This window comes from Solanum stenotomum, chromosome 12 (assembly GCF_019186545.1).
Source record: "Solanum stenotomum isolate F172 chromosome 12, ASM1918654v1, whole genome shotgun sequence".
Taxonomy (NCBI): domain Eukaryota; kingdom Viridiplantae; phylum Streptophyta; class Magnoliopsida; order Solanales; family Solanaceae; genus Solanum; species Solanum stenotomum.
The window spans coordinates 46,782,125-46,789,205 of NC_064293.1; positions in this window are offsets into that span (position 1 = coordinate 46,782,125).

Below are 7,081 nucleotides of genomic sequence, written 5' to 3' on the forward strand. Positions count from 1 at the left end.
CACTAGAATACTATCCTCGAGTTAGATTTTTAGGTGGCTTATCTTTCTTTTCCCCTTTAATGTTGTTGAGGGAGAAGGGATATAATGTGAAAAGTTTTGATACACATTAACGTGACGCAAAGCCTACGGGCAAACAAGGAAAAAAGGACAAATATACCTTCAAATTATCGTAAATGGTATGTAGATATCCTCTGTCATATTTTTGGGACATTGATGCCCCCGCCGTTTAAAAATTAAAGCATATATATATGCCCTTTACTCTAACGGAAGATTAAATAGAGACACGTGGCACAATCTTATCCGTCCATCCGATATTTAATAAATGTCGGATCGGTGGATAAGATTATGACACATGTATGTCCGTTAGTATAAAGGGTATATATGCTCTAGTTTTTGGACGGCAGGGGCACCAATATCTCAAAAGTATGACGAAAGATATTTGCATACCATTTACGATAATTCGAAGGTACTTATCTTTTTTTCCGCAAAATAATGTGAGGGAGTGGAGTGTTGGAATTGAGATTTTAATTAAGAGAAAGTTTGGTGCATTGAAAGAAGGAATAGGTAGAAGGGGGGACCAATAGCTCATTTGTGTCATGGGAGACTCATGAGTCGTGATTAAAGGCTATTAGAGTCTTTCGAAAATAGATTCTCTATTTTCAGGGTTAAGATAAGGTTGTATATTTAATTCTTTTCAAATTTTATTTATGAATTTTATTGGGTATAATTTATTTTTATTTTTTTTTAGTTTTCCATTTGGTGTCCGAAATCCACATTGAAACTTTGACTAAATTCAGATCGCGCACTGCAGGATCCCTTTGGGGGTGGCGCTCCCAACAAGATTTTCTTCATACCCAGGGCCTGAACCCAAAACCTCTGATTAAGGGTGAAACACTCCCACCAGTGTACCACAACTCATGTTGGTATAATTTACTTTTGTTTGCCACAGTGAAATTTCTACACCTCTAAGAAATGTGAAGTGCGCGCCTACTATATTTAGGTTAATCAGTGTATAGTTTTTTATGGACTTGAAAAATAATTTGAATGAATAGTTAATATTAAGGGTAAAATAAAAAATAAAAAATAAAAATTGATATGCTAAAATGTATATGTATAAGTGAAAACATATTTTTAGTATATCAAACAAGTAAAAATTTAGAGAAAGAAGGGAGTATTTTTTTTTTTTTTTAATTAAAAGTTAGATCCCAGGGATCTTTTTATTAAAATGGAGAAAAGAGGTGGCTCAAAGCCCAATCCGAAAAAATAAAAAATAAAGGACACTAGGAATTAAAAAATGAAAAAAATAAAAAATAAGAAGACAAAGAAAACATTAGGAAAGTGCATCCACTTAGTACTCGTTCTTCTTCCCTGGCTTCCTTCAGTCGCCAGAAAACCTCCTTACTCGAGCTAATCTTGTAAAGCTACCAGGTGTGGGTTGCAATCATTTGGAGGTCTACAGATCTCACAGACTTCATGATTCAACACCAGTGAAGACTTCTTCAACTTGGAAGCTGCAACAATTAGCTGGATCTAGAGGTAAAGGTGANTTTTATCTTGGGAGGAATTAATCTGCAACCTCAGGTACTTGAGGGGATTAAATTTCTTAAGAACACACAGTGGGTTCTGTGGACTCGAATAGTTCTTTGTGTTTTTCTTTTTATCTTTTATTATTCTGGTTTGCTAATCTAAATGCAGGAGACAACAGATCGTAGCAAGAGGGTTAATTAGGTGAAATCGAGCTTTCCAGACAATTACTCCAACAATTAATTGCACCTTTTGTTATGCCCTGGCCATTTACTCGGACTAGCTAGATCATTTTATTTTTTTTTTGGAAGACATCAAATATTATATTTAGATCATATAATCCACTGATCTAGAATGATCGTCAAAAACTAAATTTTCGCTAAAAATACAAAGTAAAACTTTGATATATAGACATTTACATGACCGCAAATTCTAAGCTAATTATAGAAATTAATCAAGGGTGGCGAATGAATAAATTGAAAATGAATTGGATTGCAATCCGTACATGAATATGGCGGGTAAAATTGAATTGGAATTGATTTATTAATATGGAAAATTGAAACGAAAAAGGCATGGTGGAGGGAAGAGAAATTATAACCGCACATGGTAATTTTTAGCCCAAAAACATCTAGTTCTAGCATCTTAATTATTGGACCAAATGGCAACATCTTTTGATCCAATTGGTAATGATCACTTCACCACCAATTGGATTAAGTTGATTTTATTTTATCCTTAAGACAATATTAATGTCATCTTAACTCATGAGTCGATAAGCACTTGTGATGTGAAGTAAATTATTGAAAGAATCAACTTAATCAAGAAATGACCAATGGGCAGGGAGGCATATGGATTAGGTATTGGAAAGACTACTAATTAGAGGTATAAGTAGATATAATCAACGGATCATTTAGTTGAATTTAAGCGGATTAAAATAGATTAAGTCATAAAAATATAAGTTGTGTTACGTTAATTAGGTTGCCAAAACGATGATGATTCAATTTGAGTTCCACCGAAAACAACGTGCTTTGAAAATGAATAAGGGAGTAACTAATTAAGTAAAAAGTATTTTCCTGCATTCATTTTATTTGTCTATTATTAAAAAATAATAATAGATTTTTTACTTTTAATATTTATCATTTTTAATATATTACTAATAAAAGATAATTATTATTATTTTCAATTTTTATCCTTAGAATAAGTTACTTATTTTTTTAAAACCTAATACTAAACATCAACTAACAAGTGCATAATGATAAAATATTTATTACAATTTATTATTTTTTAATGAACATGCAAGATTCAAATAAACCAGTAAAATTGAACCAACGAAGAGAGTATAATGTGAAATTTACTGTTAATGAAGCGGGAGAGGGACACTAATGAGTCAATTAGAGGAAGTTACATTTACACCACAACCACTTTAATTTGACATTAATATACTCCTATCACTTAATTCCACCCACTAATTTTTTCTGTGGCTATGTTTATTTTAGTTGTATCTGAAATTGATGGTAATTGACTTATTGACCTTATTAGTCTTTTCTGTTTTCCCTGGATCTTCCAGAAGTAATCATAAATGGAAAATGTAGTTCAATTTCTCCTCGCAGAACAAAATTCTTGCTGTTGTCAAGCTTTTTTGATTAATTTTAGGTAGGGGTGGCAAAATCAAACCCGGTCCGTTCAACTTGACCCAATCTATTTAGGTTTGGGTTGGTTATTAACCCGTCCATTTGTTAGCTCAACCCATTAAAAATTGGGTTGATATGTAACTCAAATTGATTTATGAGAAATTTTGTCAAAATATTTTTTTAAAAAAACTTTTTATTTTATTTTATATGTTATATATAGTTATATTAAAGAAAAAAAACAATTTTGCTAGGTCCTAAAAACTTATAAAATAACAAATAAAGCTATTAAAACTTATCCGTTACCTAACTTGTTTTGACCCAACCCATTTTGGCCCAAACAAATTTGAATTGGATTGGGTCTTAACCATTTATTGTTTTGACCCATTTTAACCCGCCCAAATTTAACCCAACCCACCCAATTACCACCCCTAATTCTAGCCTATAAATTCTATAACCTCCATATGATGGAGGTTTAACTACACAAAAAAAAGTTCGATAAATTCAAAACTATTTATAAGTCAGTTTGATTAACTTAGCCAAATACTTATTCTTTTTTCTCATTATCACATAAATTCGGTTAATTTAAGCGCATATTTTTCCTTTTAAGACTTCAAATTTATGATGTATGATTACAATCTTTCACAAGTTTCTTCTCTTGTTGACAAAAGGAAAGAAAAGAATAAAATTATTGGCAGACAATTTTTTGTTTGGGGTTGGTGGAACATACGCGGTGACTCAGAAACGTAATGTTTTAATTATGCGGAGTACTATTTATCCATTACATATTATTTTGTATAATCATTATATTGTACAGCAAAATATCAAAAGGATCAGAAACCTTTTTAGAGCTAGGTAGCCAACTAATATTAATGGCATATTAGCCATTTCATATAGTGTAGTAGTGTACCACTTGCTTTAGTTTTTATTTTTTATTTTTACAGAGAGTTATGAGACTACAACTAGTCAGAAATTGCATGAGAAATTTCTTCGATCTGGGATACCGCGCAATGAAACAGATTCAACGACCTCCATGGGTCCAAAGGAACTCCATTTTCCTCTATTCGGTGGTTTAGCATTAAACTTGGCACTTGTCCTCTTCGATTATTAGTATGGTAGATAGTGTTCCGTTTTATTTTTGGAAGAATTAATTTAAGTCTTACACAATTGTGAGAAGATTATTTCTTTTTATATGGGCTCAAATCGAAATTTAAGCTATCTATTTATTAAGTGACACATCGCAAATCGAAAAGGAGATTAGAGGAAATGGAGGGGAAGGAGCAATTGAAAAAAGGAGCCACTTCCAAAAATGTCATGGAAGTATTCCCTTCCAATTCCATATTAGTTGTAACAATACTAAAAAAATTGAATATCTACCACAAAATACTTGTCAATTTTAAAAATTATATTAGAATTATATCAATTCATATGGAGATGATCATTAAATATATTGCTTAATCAAACTATAATGTTAATGGTAGAAAAGCCAGAGCCCAGAACAGAGTGCTTGCTACTGTGAAATTCATCTTCTTTTTATTTATATTTTTTATGCTCCACTGAAAGCAACGTGATTGAAATTGGACGAGGGAGCAAGTAAAAATTACTTTTTATTTATATTTTTTATGTCAATAATTGTTTTCTTAATATGTGTGTCAATTCAAAAGTGAACAAGTAATTAGGGACAGAGGGAGTATATAAGATTTTTAAAATTTGTGGTTTCATATCATTTAATCTTATAGTTGTAAATATAACGAAATATTCTTTTTAAAACGAACTAAAAAGAAAAAGCAAAACAAATAAATTAAAATAAAAAGCAATAAATGCGATTTTTTTTACTGTTAATTAAGGCGGAAAGGGTACAATGAGTCAATTAGAGAAAGTTACACCACAACAACTTAATTAACATTTTTAATTAAGTGGAAGACCTAAACTAATAATTCCACATTACCCACTTCCACTCATTATTTTTTTACTCAAATAACACATTTTTGGGGCTATGTTTATTTTAGTTATTTTTGAAGTTGATGGTAATTGACTTATTGGCCTGGGTATTCTCTGTTTTCCTTAGAGCTCCAATATTATGCAATCATAAGTGGAGAATGTAGTTCAATTTTTCCACTAGCTATATCTTTTTCATATTTTATGTTTCTTTTTTTTTTTTTTTTAAAAAGTATATTTTTTCTTATTTTCTTTTCCTGTGAGGCTCAAACATCCCATCAAATTTTGAAGAAAAAATTACGTTAAAAGTTTGGCTCATCTATGTCAAACTTTTTACGAATGGCATAGATGAGCCTTTTTTTCCTTTTAAAAAATAATTTAATTAATGACGTGACTGAATAATAATTGACCATGTGTAAAATAATTTTGCAAAATCGAAACTGTTTTCCATTAGCAAATAATGGCATGAATGACCCTTTTCTTAAACGAAAATAACATAAATGAGCCAAATTTTTAAATGAACATTTTCTCAAAATTCCATGACATATTTAAGCATTTTGCCTTTCTTTTACTTATCACTTTTCCATATTTCACATCAATTCTTATGCCAACATCTAACTAAATAGTGCAACTGTTCTTTAATGTAACAATAAAACTTTGACAATCTTGTTGAGTAGCGAAGTAGTATTATTTATTAGTCAAAGCATGTTGAAAAATAAAGCAAGCAACATTACGTATATAGATTAAAAATATATATACATATAATAATGAGCCGTTTGATATGTTTGATTTTTTTAAAAAATAATATATATATTTTTGTTGATAAATGACTTAGACTGAATTGTTTTTATTTTTTATAAGAAAGATAATAGTACTTAAATTAAAAGTAACAAGGAACATGATGAATGACTTACATGAAATGGAAAGAAAGTTGGAGCCTTAGCCCTTAGAGGTTTTATTTGGAATGACATTTTGAGAATTAAAAATATAATACGGATAAAAAAAATTAAAATCAAATTAAAAGTACTTATAAGCTGGCAAATCATAAATTGAGATGACCAACTTATTAGTTTTGATTAATTTAGCTTATAATAAGCACTTTAAGTCTAAAAATGTATATAAATCAATTTAACCAATTTATGAACTTAATTAAATACGCTCATAATATTCTTGTGCATTTTTGTTTCTTTTTTATTTATTTATTTATTACAGAAGTTCGTTTAATTTAAACGCATATTTTCCTTTTAAGACTTATGATTACTATCTTTGACAAGTTTCTTTTCTTGTTGACAAAAAGAGAAAAAGAAAAGTAGAATACAATTGCCAGACGATTTTCTGTTTGGAGTTGGTGGAACGTACGCGGTGGCTTGGAAACGTAATGTTTTGGCATCAATGAATTTATGATTCATCGTGTTCACACGAAATTCAAGAAAAAAATATTTTTTTGTTGTTTTAACTAAATTTAGTACAATATAGGAAAAATTACTGAAATACACGTCTTATTTCTAATATTCTCTTTTATTTCTAAAAATCTCTAAAATCCCTTATTTCTCTCCCAATTCTAAATTATTTTATAATGTATCCGATATTATGTATTCGGTTTATTTTATAATGTAACCGAGCTAGTTTTTAATGTATCCGAGCTACATATTATGTATCAGGTTTGTTTTACTTTTTCAGGAATTAATGTAATTACAAACTAAATTGGAATAGATTGTAATTTCATATTAAAACTATGTAATTTCTAAAATTTATACCAATAATATACTACTAGAATATTCTTTGTGAACTTCTTTTTGAAATAGATTTTTAAAAAAAAAGTTAAGACAAATAAATTTATTTTATTTGGAAAATGTTGGAAAGAAGTGTACGGAAACAATGGTATGGCATGAATCGTAGTTATGATGACTGATGCATAATGAGTTACAGTAATATTACAGCTAAATAATCCGTTTCAAATGTGACATTATGTACACATGAAAAAAATAGAACGC